Here is a 15,000-nt window from a genome sequence, read left to right as displayed (position 1 = left end):
ACATGCCCAATCTCGTCTGATCTTGGACGCTATGCAGTGTTGGGCCTGGTTAGTACTTGGATGGGAGACCACCTGGGAATACCAGGAGCTGTAGGTAATTTTATACTGCCATAACATTCTTTTCTATTACATTTTACATTTAATTTTTCAACTTATCATTGAATTTACTTGAGTTAAGAAGTAAAACAGGTCTAAAGTTAATGTTTTTGAGCACCTACAGCCAAGCCACACTGGACATGCCCAATCTCGTCTGATCTTGGAAGCTATGCAGTGTTGGTCCTGGATAGTATTTCGATGTGAGACCACCTGGGAATACCCGGTGCTGTAGGTAATTTTATACTGCCATAACATTCTTTTCTATTACATTTTACATTTAATTTTTTCAACTTATCAATGAATTTACTTGAGTAAAGAAGTAAAAGATGTCTAAAGTTAATGTTTTTTGCGCCTACAGCCAAACCACACTGGACATGCCCAATCTCGTCTGATCTTGGAAGCTATGCAGTGTTGGGCCTGGTTAGTACTTGAATGGGAGACCACCTGGGAATACCAGGTGCTGTAGGTAATTTTATACTGCCATAACATTCTTTTCTATTACATTTTACATTTAATTTTTTCAACTTATCAATGAATTTCCTTGAGTTAAGAAGTAATAGAGGTCTAAATGTAATGCTTTAGAGCACCTACAGCCAAACCACACTGGACATGCCCAATCTCGTCTGATCTTGGAAGCTATGCAGTGTTGGGGCCGATTTGAACTTGGATGGGAGACCACCTGGGAAAAACAAGTGCAGTAGGTAATTTTAGACAGCCATAACATTCTTTTCTATTACATTTTACATTTAATTTTTTCAACTTATCAATGAATTTACTTGAGTTAAGAAGTAAAAGAGGTCTAATGTTAATGTTTTTGAGCACCTACAGCCAAACCACACTGGACATGCCCAATCTCGTTTGATCTTGGAAGCTATGCAGTGTTGGGCCTGGTTAGTACTTGGATGGGAGACCACCTGGGAATACCAGGTGCTGTAGGTAATTTTATACTGCCATAACATTCTTTTCTATTACATTTTACATTTAATTTTTTCAACTTGTCAATGAATTTCCTTGAGTTAAGAAGTAATAGAGGTCTAAAGTTAATGCTTTTGAGCACCTACAGCCAATCCACACTGGACATGCCCAATCTCGTCTGATCTTGGTAGCTATGCAGTGTTGGGTCTGGTCAGTACTATGATGGGAGACCACCTGGGAAAAACAAGTGCAGTAGGTAATTTTATACTGCCATAACATTCTTTTCTATTACATTTTACATTTAATTTTTTCAACTTATCAATGAATTTACTTGAGTTAAGAAGTAATAGAGGTCTAAAGTTAATGTTTTTGAGCACCTACAGCCAAACCACACTGGACATGCCCAATCTCATCTGATCTTGGAAGCTATGCAGTGTTGGGCCTGGTTAGTACTTGGATGGGAGACCACCTGGGAATACCAGGTGCTGTAGGTAATTTTATGCAGCCATAACATTCTTTTCTATTACATTTTACATTTAATTTTTTCAGCTTATCAATGAATTTACTTGAGTAAAGAAGTAAAAGAGGTCTAAAGTTAATGTTTTTGAGCTCCTTCAGCCAAACCACACTGGACATGCCCAATCTCGTCTGATCTTTGAAGCTATGCAGTGTTGGGCCTGGTTAGTACTTGGATGGGAGACCACCTAAGAATCCCAGGTGCTGTAGGTATTTTTATACTGCCATAACAGTCTTTTCTATTACATTTTACATTAAATTTTTTCAACTTATCAATGAATTTACTTGAGTTAAGAAGTAATAGAGGTCTAAAGTTAATGCTTTTGAGCACCTACAGCCAAACCACACTGGACATGCCCAATCTCGTCTGATCTTGGAGGCTATGCAGTGTTGGGCCTGGTTAGTACTTGGACGGGAGACCACCTAGGAATACCAGGTGCTGTAGGTATTTTTATATAGCCATAACATTCTTTTCTATTACATTTTACATTACATTTTTTCAAATTATCAATGAATTTACTTGAGTTATGAAGTTAAAGAGGTCTAAAGTAAAAAAGTTAATGTTTTTTAGCGCCTACAGCCAAACCACACTGGACATGCCCAATCTCGTCTGATCTTGGAAGCTATGCAGTGTTGGGCCTGGTTAGTACTTGAATGGGAGACCACCTGGGAATACCAGGTGCTGTACGTAATTTTATACTGCCATAACATTCTTTTCTATTACATTTTACATTTAATTTTTTCAACTTATCAATGAATTTACTTGAGTTAAGAAGTAAAAGATGTCTAAAGTTAATGTTTTTGAGCACCTAAAGCCAAACCACACTGGACATGCCCAATCTCGTCTGATCTTGGAAGCTATGCAGTGTTGGGTCTGGTCAGTACTTTGATGGGATACCACCTGGGAAAAACAAGTGCAGTAGGTAATTTTATACTGCCATAACATTCTTTTCTATTACATTTTACATTTAATTTTTTCAACTTATCAATGAATTTACTTGAGTTAAGAAGTAATAGAGGTCTAAAGTTAATGTTTTTGAGCACCTGCAGCCAAACCACACTGGACATGCCCAATTTCGTCTGATCTTGGAAGCTATGCAGTGTTGGGCCTGGTTAGTACTTGGATGGGAGACCACCTGGGAATACCAGGTGCTGTAGGTAATTTTATGCAGCCATAACATTCTTTTCTATTACATTTTACATTTAATTTTTTCAACTTTTCAATGAATTTACTTGAGTTAAGAAGTAATAGAGGTCTAAATTTAATGCTTTTGAGCACTTACAGCCAAACCACACTGGACATGCCCAATCTCGTCTGATCTTGGAAGCTATGCAGTGTTGGGCCTGGTTTGTACTTGGATGGGAGACCACCTGGGAATACCAGGTGCTGTAGGTAATTTTAGACAGCCATAACATTCTTTTCTATTACATTTTACATTTAATTTTTTCAACTTATCAATGAATTTACTTGAGTTAAGAAGTAATAGACGTCTAAAGTTAATGCTTTTGAGCACCTACAGCCAAGCCACACTGGACATGCCCAATCTCGTCTGATCTTGGAAGCTATGCAGTGTTGGTCATGGATAGTATTTCGATGGGAGACCACCTGGGAATACCCGGTGCTGTAGGTAATTTTATACTGCCATAACATTCTTTTCTATTACATTTTACATTTAATTTTTTCAACTTATCAATGAATTTACTTGAGTAAAGAAGTAAAAGATGTCTAAAGTTAATGTTTTTTGCGCCTACAGCCAAACCACACTGGACATGCCCAATCTCGTCTGATCTTGGAAGCTATGCAGTGTTGGGCCTGGTTAGTACTTGAATGGGAGACCACCTGGGAATACCAGGTGCTGTAGGTAATTTTATACTGCCATAACATTCTTTTCTATTACATTTTACATTAAATTTTTTCAACTTATCAATGAATTTCCTTGAGTTAAGAAGTAATAGAGGTCTAAATGTAATGCTTTAGAGCACCTACAGCCAAACCACACTGGACATGCCCAATCTCGTCTGATCTTGGAAGCTATGCAGTGTTGGGCCCGATTTGAACTTGGATGGGAGACCACCTGGGAAAAACAAGTGCAGTAGGTAATTTTAGACAGCCATAACATTCTTTTCTATTACATTTTACATTTAATTTTTTCAACTTATCAATGAATTTACTTGAGTTAAGAAGTAAAAGAGGTCTAAAGTTAATGTTTTTGAGCACCTACAGCCAAACCACACTGGACATGCCCAATCTCGTCTGATCTTGGAAGCTATGCAGTGTTGGGCCTGGTTAGTACTTGGATGGGAGACCACCTGGGAATACCAGGTGCTGTAGGTAATTTTATACTGCCATAACATTCTTTTCTATTACATTTTACATTTAATTTTTTCAACTTGTCAATGAATTTCCTTGAGTTAAGAAGTAATAGAGGTCTAAAGTTAATGCTTATGAGCACCTACAGCCAATCCACACTGGACATGCCCAATCTCGTCTGATCTTGGTAGCTATGCAGTGTTGGGTCTGGTCAGTACTATGATGGGAGACCACCTGGGAAAAACAAGTGCAGTAGGTAATTTTATACTGCCATAACATTCTTTTCTATTACATTTTACATTTAATTTTTTCAACTTATCAATGAATTTACTTGAGTTAAGAAGTAATAGAGGTCTAAAGTTAATGTTTTTGAGCACCTACAGCCAAACCACACTGGACATGCCCAATCTCGTCTGATCTTGGAAGCTATGCAGTGTTGGGCCTGGTTAGTACTTGGATGGGAGACCACCTGGGAATACCAGGTGCTGTAGGTAATTTTATGCAGCCATAACATTCTTTTCTATTACATTTTACATTTAATTTTTTCAGCTTATCAATGAATTTACTTGAGTAAAGAAGTAAAAGAGGTCTAAAGTTAATGTTTTTGAGCTCCTTCAGCCAAACCACACTGGAGATGCCCAATCTCGTCTGATCTTTGAAGCTATGCAGTGTTGGGCCTGGTTAGTACTTGGATGGGAGACCACCTAAGAATCCCAGGTACTGTAGGTATTTTTATACTGCCATAACAGTCTTTTCTATTACATTTTACATTAAATTTTTTCAACTTATCAATGAATTTACTTGAGTTAAGATATAATAGAGGTCTAAATTAATGCTTTTGAGCACCTACAGCCAAACCACACTGGACATGCCCAATCTCGTCTGATCTTGGAGGCTTTGCAGTGTTGGGCCTGGTTAGTACTTGGACGGGAGACCACCTAGGAATACCAGGTGCTGTAGGTATTTTTATATAGCCATAACATTCTTTTCTATTACATTTTACATTACATTTTTTCAAATTATCAATGAATTTACTTGAGTTATGAAGTTAAAGAGGTCTAAAGTAAAAAAGTTAATGTTTTTTAGCGCCTACAGCCAAACCACACTGGACATGCCCAATCTCGTCTGATCTTGGAAGCTATGCAGTGTTGGGCCTGGTTAGTACTTGAATGGGAGACCACCTGGGAATACCAGGTGCTGTACGTAATTTTATACTGCCATAACATTCTTTTCTATTACATTTTACATTTAATTTTTTCAACTTATCAATGAATTTACTTGAGTTAAGAAGTAAAAGATGTCTAAAGTTAATGTTTTTGAGCACCTAAAGCCAAACCACACTGGACATGCCCAATCTCGTCTGATCTTGGAAGCTATGCAGTGTTGGGTCTGGTCAGTACTTTGATGGGAGACCACCTGGGAAAAACAAGTGCAGTAGGTAATTTTATACTGCCATAACATTCTTTTCTATTACATTTTACATTTAATTTTTTCAACTTATCAATGAATTTACTTGAGTTAAGAAGTAATAGAGGTCTAAAGTTAATGTTTTTGAGCACCTGCAGCCAAACCACACTGGACATGCCCAATTTCGTCTGATCTTGGAAGCTATGCAGTGTTGGGCCTGGTTAGTACTTGGATGGGAGACCACCTGGGAATACCAGGTGCTGTAGGTAATTTTATGCAGCCATAACATTCTTTTCTATTACATTTTACATTTAATTTTTTCAACTTTTCAATGAAATTACTTGAGTTAAGAAGTAATAGAGGTCTAAATTTAATGCTTTTGAGCACTTACAGCCAAACCACACTGGACATGCCCAATCTCGTCTGATCTTGGAAGCTATGCAGTGTTGTGCCTGGTTTGTACTTGGATGGGAGACCACCTGGGAATACCAGGTGCTGTAGGTAATTTTAGACAGCCATAACATTCTTTTCTATTACATTTTACATTTAATTTTTTCAACTTATCAATGAATTTACTTGAGTTAAGAAGTAATAGACGTCTAAAGTTAATGCTTTTGAGCACCTACAGCCAAGCCACACTGGACATGCCCAATCTCGTCTGATCTTGGAAGCTATGCAGTGTTGGTCATGGATAGTATTTCGATGGGAGACCACCTGGGAATACCCGGTGCTGTAGGTAATTTTATACTGCCATAACATTCTTTTCTATTACATTTTACATTTAATTTTTTCAACTTATCAATGAATTTACTTGAGTAAAGAAGTAAAAGATGTCTAAAGTTAATGTTTTTTGCGCCTACAGCCAAACCACACTGGACATGCCCAATCTCGTCTGATCTTGGAAGCTATGCAGTGTTGGGCCTGGTTAGTACTTGAATGGGAGACCACCTGGGAATACCAGGTGCTGTAGGTAATTTTATACTGCCATAACATTCTTTTCTATTACATTTTACATTAAATTTTTTCAACTTATCAATGAATTTCCTTGAGTTAAGAAGTAATAGAGGTCTAAATGTAATGCTTTAGAGCACCTACAGCCAAACCACACTGGACATGCCCAATCTCGTCTGATCTTGGAAGCTATGCAGTGTTGGGCCCGATTTGAACTTGGATGGGAGACCACCTGGGAAAAACAAGTGCAGTAGGTAATTTTAGACAGCCATAACATTCTTTTCTATTACATTTTACATTTAATTTTTTCAACTTATCAATGAATTTACTTGAGTTAAGAAGTAAAAGAGGTCTAAAGTTAATGTTTTTGAGCACCTACAGCCAAACCACACTGGACATGCCCAATCTCGTCTGATCTTGGAAGCTATGCAGTGTTGGGCCTGGTTAGTACTTGGATGGGAGACCACCTGGGAATACCAGGTGCTGTAGGTAATTTTATACTGCCATAACATTCTTTTCTATTACATTTTACATTTAATTTTTTCAACTTGTCAATGAATTTCCTTGAGTTAAGAAGTAATAGAGGTCTAAAGTTAATGCTTATGAGCACCTACAGCCAATCCACACTGGACATGCCCAATCTCGTCTGATCTTGGTAGCTATGCAGTGTTGGGTCTGGTCAGTACTATGATGGGAGACCACCTGGGAAAAACAAGTGCAGTAGGTAATTTTATACTGCCATAACATTCTTTTCTATTACATTTTACATTTAATTTTTTCAACTTATCAATGAATTTACTTGAGTTAAGAAGTAATAGAGGTCTAAAGTTAATGTTTTTGAGCACCTACAGCCAAACCACACTGGACATGCCCAATCTCGTCTGATCTTGGAAGCTATGCAGTGTTGGGCCTGGTTAGTACTTGGATGGGAGACCACCTGGGAATACCAGGTGCTGTAGGTAATTTTATGCAGCCATAACATTCTTTTCTATTACATTTTACATTTAATTTTTTCAGCTTATCAATGAATTTACTTGAGTAAAGAAGTAAAAGAGGTCTAAAGTTAATGTTTTTGAGCTCCTTCAGCCAAACCACACTGGAGATGCCCAATCTCGTCTGATCTTTGAAGCTATGCAGTGTTGGGCCTGGTTAGTACTTGGATGGGAGACCACCTAAGAATCCCAGGTACTGTAGGTATTTTTATACTGCCATAACAGTCTTTTCTATTACATTTTACATTAAATTTTTTCAACTTATCAATGAATTTACTTGAGTTAAGATATAATAGAGGTCTAAATTAATGCTTTTGAGCACCTACAGCCAAACCACACTGGACATGCCCAATCTCGTCTGATCTTGGAGGCTTTGCAGTGTTGGGCCTGGTTAGTACTTGGACGGGAGACCACCTAGGAATACCAGGTGCTGTAGGTATTTTTATATAGCCATAACATTCTTTTCTATTACATTTTACATTACATTTTTTCAAATTATCAATGAATTTACTTGAGTTATGAAGTTAAAGAGGTCTAAAGTAAAAAAGTTAATGTTTTTTAGCGCCTACAGCCAAACCACACTGGACATGCCCAATCTCGTCTGATCTTGGAAGCTATGCAGTGTTGGGCCTGGTTAGTACTTGAATGGGAGACCACCTGGGAATACCAGGTGCTGTACGTAATTTTATACTGCCATAACATTCTTTTCTATTACATTTTACATTTAATTTTTTCAACTTATCAATGAATTTACTTGAGTTAAGAAGTAAAAGATGTCTAAAGTTAATGTTTTTGAGCACCTAAAGCCAAACCACACTGGACATGCCCAATCTCGTCTGATCTTGGAAGCTATGCAGTGTTGGGTCTGGTCAGTACTTTGATGGGAGACCACCTGGGAAAAACAAGTGCAGTAGGTAATTTTATACTGCCATAACATTCTTTTCTATTACATTTTACATTTAATTTTTTCAACTTATCAATGAATTTACTTGAGTTAAGAAGTAATAGAGGTCTAAAGTTAATGTTTTTGAGCACCTGCAGCCAAACCACACTGGACATGCCCAATTTCGTCTGATCTTGGAAGCTATGCAGTGTTGGGCCTGGTTAGTACTTGGATGGGAGACCACCTGGGAATACCAGGTGCTGTAGGTAATTTTATGCAGCCATAACATTCTTTTCTATTACATTTTACATTTAATTTTTTCAACTTTTCAATGAATTTACTTGAGTTAAGAAGTAATAGAGGTCTAAATTTAATGCTTTTGAGCACTTACAGCCAAACCACACTGGACATGCCCAATCTCGTCTGATCTTGGAAGCTATGCAGTGTTGGGCCTGGTTTGTACTTGGATGGGAGACCACCTGGGAATACCAGGTGCTGTAGGTAATTTTAGACAGCCATAACATTCTTTTCTATTACATTTTACATTTAATTTTTTCAACTTATCAATGAATTTACTTGAGTTAAGAAGTAATAGACGTCTAAAGTTAATGCTTTTGAGCACCTACAGCCAAACCACAGTGGACATGCCCAATCTCATCTGATCTTGGACGCTATGCAGTGTTGGGCCTGGTTAGTACTTGGATGGGAGACCACCTGGGAATACCAGGAGCTGTAGGTAATTTTATACTGCCATAACATTCTTTTCTATTACATTTTACATTTAATTTTTCAACTTATCATTGAATTTACTTGAGTTAAGAAGTAAAACAGGTCTAAAGTTAATGTTTTTGAGCACCTACAGCCAAGCCACACTGGACATGCCCAATCTCGTCTGATCTTGGAAGCTATGCAGTGTTGGTCCTGGATAGTATTTCGATGGGAGACCACCTGGGAATACCCGGTGCTGTAGGTAATTTTATACTGCCATAACATTCTTTTCTATTACATTTTACATTTAATTTTTTCAACTTATCAATGAATTTACTTGAGTAAAGAAGTAAAAGATGTCTAAAGTTAATGTTTTTTGCACCTACAGCCAAACCACACTGGACATGCCCAATCTCGTCTGATCTTGGAAGCTATGCAGTGTTGGGCCTGGTTAGTACTTGAATGGGAGACCACCTGGGAATACCAGGTGCTGTAGGTAATTTTATACTGCCATAACATTCTTTTCTATTACATTTTACATTTAATTTTTTCAACTTATCAATGAATTTACTTGAGTAAAGAAGTAAAAGATGTCTAAAGTTAATGTTTTTTGCACCTACAGCCAAACCACACTGGACATGCCCAATCTCGTCTGATCTTGGAAGCTATGCAGTGTTGGGCCCGATTTGAACTTGGATGGGAGACCACCTGGGAATACCAGGTGCTGTAGATAATTTTAGACTGCCATAACATTCTTTTCTATTACATTTTACATTTAATTTTTTCAACTTATCAATGAATTTACTTGAGTTAAGAAGTAAAAGAGGTCTAAAGTTAATGTTTTTGAGCACCTACAGCCAAACCACACTGGACATGCCCAATCTCGTCTGATCTTGGAAACTATGCAGTGTTGGACCTGATTAGTACTTGGATGGGAGACCACCTAAGAATCCAAGGTGCTGTAGGTATTTTTATACTGCCATAACATTCTTTTCTATTACATTTTACATTACATTTTTTCAAATTATCAATGAATTTACTTGAGTTATGAAGTAAAAGAGGTCTAAAGTAAAAAAGTTAATGTTTTTTAGTGCCTACAGCCAAACCACACTGGACATGCCCAATCTCATCTGATCTTGGAAACTATGCAGTGTTGGGCCTGGTTAGTACTTGAATGGGAGACCACCTGGGAATACCAGGTGCTGTAGGTAATTTTATACTGCCATAACATTCTTTTCTATTACATTTTACATTTAATTTTTTCAACTTATCAATGAATTTACTTGAGTTAAGAAGTAAAAGATGTCTAAAGTTAATGTTTTTGAGCACCTAAAGCCAAACCACACTGGACATGCCCAATCTCATCTGATCTTGGAAGCTATGCAGTATTGGTCCTGGTTAGTACTTGGATGGGAGACCACCTGGGAATACCAGGTGCTGTAGGTTATTTTATACTGCCATAACATTCTTTTCTATTACATTTTACATTTAATTTTTTCAACTTGTCAATGAATTTCCTTGAGTTAAGAAGTAATAGAGGTCTAAAGTTAATGCTTTTGAGCACCTACAGCCAATCCACACTGGACATGCCCAATCTCGTCTGATCTTGGTAGCTATGCAGTGTTGGGTCTGGTCAGTACTTTGATGGGAGACCACCTGGGAAAAACAAGTGCAGTAGGTAATTTTATACTGCCATAACATTCTTTTCTATTACATTTTACATTTAATTTTTTCAACTTATCAATGAATTTACTTGTTTTAAGAAGTAATAGAGGTCTAAAGTTAATGTTTTTGAGCACCTACAGCCAAACCACACTGGACATGCCCAATCTCGTCTGATCTTGGAAGCTATGCAGTGTTGGGCCTGGTTAGTACTTGGATGGGAGACCACCTGGGAATACCAGGTGCTGTAGGTAATTTTATGCAGCCATAACATTCTTATCTATTACATTTCACATTTAATTTTTTCAGCTTATCAATGAATTTACTTGAGTAAAGAAGTAAAAGAGGTCTAAAGTTAATGTTTTTGAGCTCCTTCAGCCAAACCACACTGGACATGCCCAATCTCGTCTGATCTTTGAAGCTATGCAGTGTTGGGCCTGGTTAGTACTTGGATGGGAGACCACCTAAGAATCCCAGGTGCTGTAGGTATTTTTATACTGCCATAACAGTCTTTTCTATTACATTTTACATTAAATTTTTTCAACTTATCAATGAATTTACTTGAGTTAAGAAGTAATAGAGGTCTAAATTAATGCTTTTGAGCACCTACAGCCAAACCACACTGGACATGCCCAATCTCGTCTGATCTTGGAGGCTTTGCAGTGTTGGGCCTGGTTAGTACTTGGACGGGAGACCACCTAGGAATACCAGGTGCTGTAGGTATTTTTATATAGCCATAACATTCTTTTCTATTACATTTTACATTACATTTTTTCAAATTATCAATGAATTTACTTGAGTTATGAAGTAAAAGAGGTCTAAAGTAAAAAAGTTAATGTTTTTTAGCGCCTACAGCCAAACCACACTGGACATGCCCAATCTCGTCTGATCTTGGAAGCTATGCAGTGTTGGGCCTGGTTAGTACTTGAATGGGAGACCACCTGGGAATACCAGGTGCTGTACGTAATTTTATACTGCCATAACATTCTTTTCTATTACATTTTACATTTAATTTTTTCAACTTATCAATGAATTTACTTGAGTTAAGAAGTAAAAGATGTCTAAAGTTAATGTTTTTGAGCACCGAAAGCCAAACCACACTGGACATGCCCAATCTCATCTGATCTTGGAAGCTATGCAGTGTTGGGCCTGGTTAGTACTTGGATGGGAGACCACCTGGGAATACCAGGTGCTGTAGGTAATTTTATACTGCCATAACATTCTTTTCTATTACATTTTACATTTAATTTTTTCAACTTGTCCATGAATTTCCTTGAGTTAAGAAGTAATAGAGGTCTAAAGTTAATGCTTTTGAACACCTACAGGCAATCCACACTGGACATGCCCAATCTCGTCTGATCTTGGAAGCTATGCAGTGTTGGGTCTGGTCAGTACTTTGATGGGAGACCACCTGGGAAAAACAAGTGCAGTAGGTAATTTTATACTGCCATAACATTCTTTTCTATTACATTTTACATTTAATTTTTTCAACTTATCAATGAATTTACTTGAGTTAAGAAGTAATAGAGGTCTAAAGTTAATGTTTTTGAGCACCTGCAGCCAAACCACACTGGACATGCCCAATTTCGTCTGATCTTGGAAGCTATGCAGTGTTGGGCCTGGTTAGTACTTGGATGGGAGACCACCTGGGAATACCAGGTGCTGTAGGTAATTTTATGCAGCCATAACATTCTTTTCTATTACATTTTACATTTAATTTTTTCAGCTTATCAATGAATTTACTTGAGTAAAGAAGTAAAAGAGGTCTAAAGTTAATGTTTTTGAGCTCCTTCAGCCAAACCACACTGGACATGCCCAATCTCATCTGATCTTTGAAGCTATGCAGTGTTGGGCCTGGTTAGTACTTGGATGGGAGACCACCTAAGAATCCCAGGTGCTGTAGGTATTTTTATACTGCCATAACAGTCTTTTCTATTACATTAAACATTAAATTTTTTCAACTTATCAATGAAATTACTTGAGTTAAGAAGTAATAGAGGTCTAAAGTTAATGCTTTTGAGCACCTACAACCAAACCACACTGGACATGCCCAATCTTGTCTGATCTTGGAGGCTATGCAGTGTTGGGCCTGGTTAGTACTTGGACGGGAGACCACCTGGAAATACCAGGTGCTGTAGGTAATTTTATATAGCCATAACATTCTTTTCTATTACATTTTACTTAACATTTTTTCAACTTATCAATGAATTTACTTGAGTTAAGAAGTAAAAGAGGTCTAAAGGTAATGTTTTTTAGTGCCTACAGCCAAACCACACTGGACATGCCCAATCTCGTCTGATCTTGGAAGCTATGCAGTGTTGGGCCTGGTTAGAACTTGAATGGGAGACCACCTGGGAATACCAGGTGCTGTAGGTAATTTTATACTGCCATAACATTCTTTTCTATTAAATTTTACATTTAATATTTTCAACTTATCAATGAATTTACTTGAGTTAAGAAGTAAAAGATGTCTAAAGTTAATATTTTTGAGCACTTACAGTCAAACCACACTGGACATGCCCAATCTCGTCTGATCTTGGAAGTTATGCAGTGTTGGGCCTGGTTAGTACTTGAATGGGAGACCACCTGGGAATACCAGGTGCTGTAGGTAATTTTATACTGCCATAACATTTTTTTCTATTACATTTTACTTTTAATTTTTTCAACTTATCAATGAATTTACTTGAGTTAAGAAGTAAAAAAGGTCTAAAGTTAATGTTTTTTAGTGCCCACAGCCAAACCACACTGGACATGCCCAATCTCGTCTGATCTTGGAAGCTATGCAGTGTTGGGCCTGGTTAGTACTTGAATGGGAGACCACCTGGGAATACCAGGTGCTGTAGGTAATTTTATACTGCCATATCATTCTTTTCTATTACATTTTACATTTAATTTTTTCAACTTATCAATGAATTTACTTGAGTTAAGAAGTAAAAGATGTCTAAAGTTAATGTTTTTGAGCACCTAAAGCCAAACCACACTGGACATGCCCAATCTCATCTGATCTTGGAAGCTATGCAGTGTTGGGCCTGGTTAGTACTTGGATGGGAGACCACCTGGGAATACCAGGTGCTGTAGGTAATTTTATACTGCCATAACATTCTTTTCTATTACATTTTACATTTAATTTTTTCAACTTGTCCATGAATTTCCTTGAGTTAAGAAGTAATAGAGGTCTAAAGTTAATGCTTTTGAGCACCTACAGCCAATCCACACTGGACTTGCCCAATCTCGTCTGATCTTGGTAGCTATGCAGTGTTGGGTCTGGTCAGTACTTTGATGGGAGACCACCTGGGAAAAACAAGTGCAGTAGGTAATTTTATACTGCCATAACATTCTTTTCTATTACATTTTACATTTAATTTTTTCAACTTATCAATGAATTTACTTGAGTTAAGAAGTAATAGAGGTCTAAAGTTAATGTTTTTGAGCACCTACAGCCAAACCACACTGGACATGCCCAATCTCATCTGATCTTGGAAGCTATGCAGTGTTGGGCCTGGATAGTACTTGGATGGGAGACCACCTGGGAATACCAGGTGCTGTAGGTAATTTTATAAAGCCATAACATTCTTTTCTATTACATTTTACATTTCATTTTTCAACTTATCATTGAATATACTTGAGTTAAGAAGTAAAAGAGGTCTAAAGTTAATGTTTTTGAGCACCTACAGCCAAACCACACTGGACATGCCCAATCTCGTCTGAACTTGGAAGCTATGCAGTATTGGGCCTGGTTAATACTTGGATGGGAGACCACCTGGGAATACGAGGTTCTGTAGGTAATTTTATACTGCCATAACATTCTTTTCTATTACATTTTACATAACATTTTTTCAACTTATCAATGAATTTACTTGAGTTAAGAAGTAATAGAGGTCTAAATTTAATGTTTTTGAGCACCTACAGTCAAACCACACTGGACATGCCCAATCTCGTCTGATCTTGGAAGCTATGCAGTGTTGGGCCTGGTTAGTACTTGGATGGGAGAACAACTGGGAATAACAGTTGCTGTAGGTAATTTTATACTGCCATAGCAGTCTTTTCTATTTCATTTTACATTTAATTTTTTCAACTTATCAATGAATTTACTTGAGTTAAGAAGTAATAGAGGTCTAAAGTTAATGTTTATGAGCACCTACAGCCAAACCACAGTGGACATGCCCAATCTCGTCTGATCTTGGAAGCTATGCAGTGTTGGGCCTGGTTAGTACTTGGATGGGAGACCACCTGGGAATACCATGAGCTGTAGGTAATTTTATACTGCCATAACATTCTTTTCTATTACATTTTACATTTAATTTTTCAACTTATCATTGAATTTACTTGAGTTAAGAAGTAAATGAGGTCTAAAGTTAATGTTTTTTAGTGCCTACAGCCAAACCACACTGGACATGCCCAATCTTGTCTGATCTTGGAAGCTATGCAGTGTTGGGCCTGGTTTGTACTTGGATGGGAGACCACCTGGGTATACCAGGTGCTGTATGTAATTTTAGACAGCCAAAACATTATTTTCTATTACATTTTACATTTAATTTTTTCTACTTTTCAATGAATTT

General features: G+C 37.4%; 10 non-coding genes and 53 pseudogenes across 10 annotated transcripts; all 63 read left to right on the top strand.

Annotated features, from left to right (window-relative positions):
- The window catches only part of LOC148447564 (5S ribosomal RNA), a 119-nt pseudogene extending 22 nt beyond the window's left edge, over positions 1–97 (top strand).
- A 115-nt stretch (positions 98–212) lies between these two features.
- Positions 213–331, top strand: LOC148447563 (5S ribosomal RNA; annotated as a pseudogene).
- Positions 332–446: 115 nt separating this feature from the next.
- Positions 447–565, top strand: LOC148447562 (5S ribosomal RNA; annotated as a pseudogene).
- A 351-nt stretch (positions 566–916) lies between these two features.
- On the top strand, positions 917–1,035 carry LOC148447561 (5S ribosomal RNA). The gene has a single exon (XR_015875487.1). It is a non-coding gene; the product is annotated as a 5S ribosomal RNA (ribosomal RNA).
- A 116-nt stretch (positions 1,036–1,151) lies between these two features.
- Positions 1,152–1,270, top strand: LOC148447560 (5S ribosomal RNA; annotated as a pseudogene).
- Positions 1,271–1,386: 116 nt separating this feature from the next.
- Positions 1,387–1,505, top strand: LOC148447559 (5S ribosomal RNA). The gene has a single exon (XR_015875580.1). It is a non-coding gene; the product is annotated as a 5S ribosomal RNA (ribosomal RNA).
- A 116-nt stretch (positions 1,506–1,621) lies between these two features.
- LOC148447558 (5S ribosomal RNA) lies at positions 1,622–1,740 on the top strand (annotated as a pseudogene).
- A 116-nt stretch (positions 1,741–1,856) lies between these two features.
- On the top strand, positions 1,857–1,975 carry LOC148447557 (5S ribosomal RNA; annotated as a pseudogene).
- Positions 1,976–2,099: 124 nt separating this feature from the next.
- LOC148447556 (5S ribosomal RNA) lies at positions 2,100–2,218 on the top strand (annotated as a pseudogene).
- A 116-nt stretch (positions 2,219–2,334) lies between these two features.
- On the top strand, positions 2,335–2,453 carry LOC148447555 (5S ribosomal RNA; annotated as a pseudogene).
- A 116-nt stretch (positions 2,454–2,569) lies between these two features.
- LOC148447554 (5S ribosomal RNA) lies at positions 2,570–2,688 on the top strand (annotated as a pseudogene).
- Positions 2,689–2,804: 116 nt separating this feature from the next.
- LOC148447553 (5S ribosomal RNA) lies at positions 2,805–2,923 on the top strand (annotated as a pseudogene).
- A 116-nt stretch (positions 2,924–3,039) lies between these two features.
- LOC148447552 (5S ribosomal RNA) lies at positions 3,040–3,158 on the top strand (annotated as a pseudogene).
- Positions 3,159–3,273: 115 nt separating this feature from the next.
- On the top strand, positions 3,274–3,392 carry LOC148447551 (5S ribosomal RNA; annotated as a pseudogene).
- Positions 3,393–3,508: 116 nt separating this feature from the next.
- LOC148447550 (5S ribosomal RNA) lies at positions 3,509–3,627 on the top strand (annotated as a pseudogene).
- Positions 3,628–3,743: 116 nt separating this feature from the next.
- On the top strand, positions 3,744–3,862 carry LOC148447549 (5S ribosomal RNA). Its single transcript, XR_015875341.1, has one exon. It is a non-coding gene; the product is annotated as a 5S ribosomal RNA (ribosomal RNA).
- A 116-nt stretch (positions 3,863–3,978) lies between these two features.
- LOC148447548 (5S ribosomal RNA) lies at positions 3,979–4,097 on the top strand (annotated as a pseudogene).
- A 116-nt stretch (positions 4,098–4,213) lies between these two features.
- LOC148447547 (5S ribosomal RNA) lies at positions 4,214–4,332 on the top strand. The gene has a single exon (XR_015875340.1). It is a non-coding gene; the product is annotated as a 5S ribosomal RNA (ribosomal RNA).
- A 116-nt stretch (positions 4,333–4,448) lies between these two features.
- On the top strand, positions 4,449–4,567 carry LOC148447546 (5S ribosomal RNA; annotated as a pseudogene).
- Positions 4,568–4,682: 115 nt separating this feature from the next.
- On the top strand, positions 4,683–4,801 carry LOC148447545 (5S ribosomal RNA; annotated as a pseudogene).
- Positions 4,802–4,925: 124 nt separating this feature from the next.
- On the top strand, positions 4,926–5,044 carry LOC148447544 (5S ribosomal RNA; annotated as a pseudogene).
- Positions 5,045–5,160: 116 nt separating this feature from the next.
- On the top strand, positions 5,161–5,279 carry LOC148447543 (5S ribosomal RNA; annotated as a pseudogene).
- Positions 5,280–5,395: 116 nt separating this feature from the next.
- LOC148447542 (5S ribosomal RNA) lies at positions 5,396–5,514 on the top strand (annotated as a pseudogene).
- Positions 5,515–5,630: 116 nt separating this feature from the next.
- On the top strand, positions 5,631–5,749 carry LOC148447541 (5S ribosomal RNA; annotated as a pseudogene).
- Positions 5,750–5,865: 116 nt separating this feature from the next.
- LOC148447540 (5S ribosomal RNA) lies at positions 5,866–5,984 on the top strand (annotated as a pseudogene).
- A 115-nt stretch (positions 5,985–6,099) lies between these two features.
- Positions 6,100–6,218, top strand: LOC148447539 (5S ribosomal RNA; annotated as a pseudogene).
- A 116-nt stretch (positions 6,219–6,334) lies between these two features.
- Positions 6,335–6,453, top strand: LOC148447538 (5S ribosomal RNA; annotated as a pseudogene).
- A 116-nt stretch (positions 6,454–6,569) lies between these two features.
- LOC148447537 (5S ribosomal RNA) lies at positions 6,570–6,688 on the top strand. Its single transcript, XR_015875339.1, has one exon. It is a non-coding gene; the product is annotated as a 5S ribosomal RNA (ribosomal RNA).
- A 116-nt stretch (positions 6,689–6,804) lies between these two features.
- On the top strand, positions 6,805–6,923 carry LOC148447536 (5S ribosomal RNA; annotated as a pseudogene).
- Positions 6,924–7,039: 116 nt separating this feature from the next.
- LOC148447535 (5S ribosomal RNA) lies at positions 7,040–7,158 on the top strand. Its single transcript, XR_015875338.1, has one exon. It is a non-coding gene; the product is annotated as a 5S ribosomal RNA (ribosomal RNA).
- A 116-nt stretch (positions 7,159–7,274) lies between these two features.
- On the top strand, positions 7,275–7,393 carry LOC148447534 (5S ribosomal RNA; annotated as a pseudogene).
- Positions 7,394–7,508: 115 nt separating this feature from the next.
- LOC148447533 (5S ribosomal RNA) lies at positions 7,509–7,627 on the top strand (annotated as a pseudogene).
- A 124-nt stretch (positions 7,628–7,751) lies between these two features.
- On the top strand, positions 7,752–7,870 carry LOC148447532 (5S ribosomal RNA; annotated as a pseudogene).
- Positions 7,871–7,986: 116 nt separating this feature from the next.
- LOC148447531 (5S ribosomal RNA) lies at positions 7,987–8,105 on the top strand (annotated as a pseudogene).
- A 116-nt stretch (positions 8,106–8,221) lies between these two features.
- Positions 8,222–8,340, top strand: LOC148447530 (5S ribosomal RNA; annotated as a pseudogene).
- Positions 8,341–8,456: 116 nt separating this feature from the next.
- On the top strand, positions 8,457–8,575 carry LOC148447529 (5S ribosomal RNA; annotated as a pseudogene).
- A 116-nt stretch (positions 8,576–8,691) lies between these two features.
- On the top strand, positions 8,692–8,810 carry LOC148447528 (5S ribosomal RNA; annotated as a pseudogene).
- A 115-nt stretch (positions 8,811–8,925) lies between these two features.
- LOC148447527 (5S ribosomal RNA) lies at positions 8,926–9,044 on the top strand (annotated as a pseudogene).
- A 115-nt stretch (positions 9,045–9,159) lies between these two features.
- On the top strand, positions 9,160–9,278 carry LOC148447526 (5S ribosomal RNA). The gene has a single exon (XR_015875592.1). It is a non-coding gene; the product is annotated as a 5S ribosomal RNA (ribosomal RNA).
- A 115-nt stretch (positions 9,279–9,393) lies between these two features.
- LOC148447525 (5S ribosomal RNA) lies at positions 9,394–9,512 on the top strand (annotated as a pseudogene).
- Positions 9,513–9,628: 116 nt separating this feature from the next.
- On the top strand, positions 9,629–9,747 carry LOC148447524 (5S ribosomal RNA; annotated as a pseudogene).
- A 124-nt stretch (positions 9,748–9,871) lies between these two features.
- On the top strand, positions 9,872–9,990 carry LOC148447523 (5S ribosomal RNA). Its single transcript, XR_015875611.1, has one exon. It is a non-coding gene; the product is annotated as a 5S ribosomal RNA (ribosomal RNA).
- Positions 9,991–10,106: 116 nt separating this feature from the next.
- Positions 10,107–10,225, top strand: LOC148447522 (5S ribosomal RNA; annotated as a pseudogene).
- Positions 10,226–10,341: 116 nt separating this feature from the next.
- LOC148447521 (5S ribosomal RNA) lies at positions 10,342–10,460 on the top strand (annotated as a pseudogene).
- A 116-nt stretch (positions 10,461–10,576) lies between these two features.
- Positions 10,577–10,695, top strand: LOC148447520 (5S ribosomal RNA). The gene has a single exon (XR_015875337.1). It is a non-coding gene; the product is annotated as a 5S ribosomal RNA (ribosomal RNA).
- A 116-nt stretch (positions 10,696–10,811) lies between these two features.
- LOC148447519 (5S ribosomal RNA) lies at positions 10,812–10,930 on the top strand (annotated as a pseudogene).
- Positions 10,931–11,045: 115 nt separating this feature from the next.
- On the top strand, positions 11,046–11,164 carry LOC148447518 (5S ribosomal RNA; annotated as a pseudogene).
- Positions 11,165–11,288: 124 nt separating this feature from the next.
- On the top strand, positions 11,289–11,407 carry LOC148447517 (5S ribosomal RNA; annotated as a pseudogene).
- A 116-nt stretch (positions 11,408–11,523) lies between these two features.
- Positions 11,524–11,642, top strand: LOC148447516 (5S ribosomal RNA; annotated as a pseudogene).
- Positions 11,643–11,758: 116 nt separating this feature from the next.
- LOC148447515 (5S ribosomal RNA) lies at positions 11,759–11,877 on the top strand (annotated as a pseudogene).
- A 116-nt stretch (positions 11,878–11,993) lies between these two features.
- LOC148447514 (5S ribosomal RNA) lies at positions 11,994–12,112 on the top strand (annotated as a pseudogene).
- A 116-nt stretch (positions 12,113–12,228) lies between these two features.
- LOC148447513 (5S ribosomal RNA) lies at positions 12,229–12,347 on the top strand (annotated as a pseudogene).
- A 116-nt stretch (positions 12,348–12,463) lies between these two features.
- Positions 12,464–12,582, top strand: LOC148447512 (5S ribosomal RNA; annotated as a pseudogene).
- A 116-nt stretch (positions 12,583–12,698) lies between these two features.
- LOC148447511 (5S ribosomal RNA) lies at positions 12,699–12,817 on the top strand (annotated as a pseudogene).
- A 116-nt stretch (positions 12,818–12,933) lies between these two features.
- On the top strand, positions 12,934–13,052 carry LOC148447510 (5S ribosomal RNA; annotated as a pseudogene).
- Positions 13,053–13,168: 116 nt separating this feature from the next.
- Positions 13,169–13,287, top strand: LOC148447509 (5S ribosomal RNA; annotated as a pseudogene).
- Positions 13,288–13,403: 116 nt separating this feature from the next.
- Positions 13,404–13,522, top strand: LOC148447508 (5S ribosomal RNA; annotated as a pseudogene).
- A 116-nt stretch (positions 13,523–13,638) lies between these two features.
- On the top strand, positions 13,639–13,757 carry LOC148447507 (5S ribosomal RNA; annotated as a pseudogene).
- Positions 13,758–13,873: 116 nt separating this feature from the next.
- Positions 13,874–13,992, top strand: LOC148447506 (5S ribosomal RNA). Its single transcript, XR_015875271.1, has one exon. It is a non-coding gene; the product is annotated as a 5S ribosomal RNA (ribosomal RNA).
- A 115-nt stretch (positions 13,993–14,107) lies between these two features.
- On the top strand, positions 14,108–14,226 carry LOC148447505 (5S ribosomal RNA; annotated as a pseudogene).
- A 116-nt stretch (positions 14,227–14,342) lies between these two features.
- Positions 14,343–14,461, top strand: LOC148447504 (5S ribosomal RNA; annotated as a pseudogene).
- Positions 14,462–14,577: 116 nt separating this feature from the next.
- LOC148447503 (5S ribosomal RNA) lies at positions 14,578–14,696 on the top strand (annotated as a pseudogene).
- A 115-nt stretch (positions 14,697–14,811) lies between these two features.
- Positions 14,812–14,930, top strand: LOC148447502 (5S ribosomal RNA; annotated as a pseudogene).
- The last annotated feature ends 70 nt before the right edge of the window (positions 14,931–15,000 follow it).

Source organism: Taudactylus pleione, unplaced genomic scaffold (assembly GCF_031769625.1).
Source record: "Taudactylus pleione unplaced genomic scaffold, aTauple2 ptg001270l, whole genome shotgun sequence".
Taxonomy (NCBI): Eukaryota; Metazoa; Chordata; class Amphibia; order Anura; family Myobatrachidae; genus Taudactylus; species Taudactylus pleione.
Note: the sequence above shows the minus strand (reverse complement) of the source record. Positions and strands in the feature narration are given on the sequence as shown.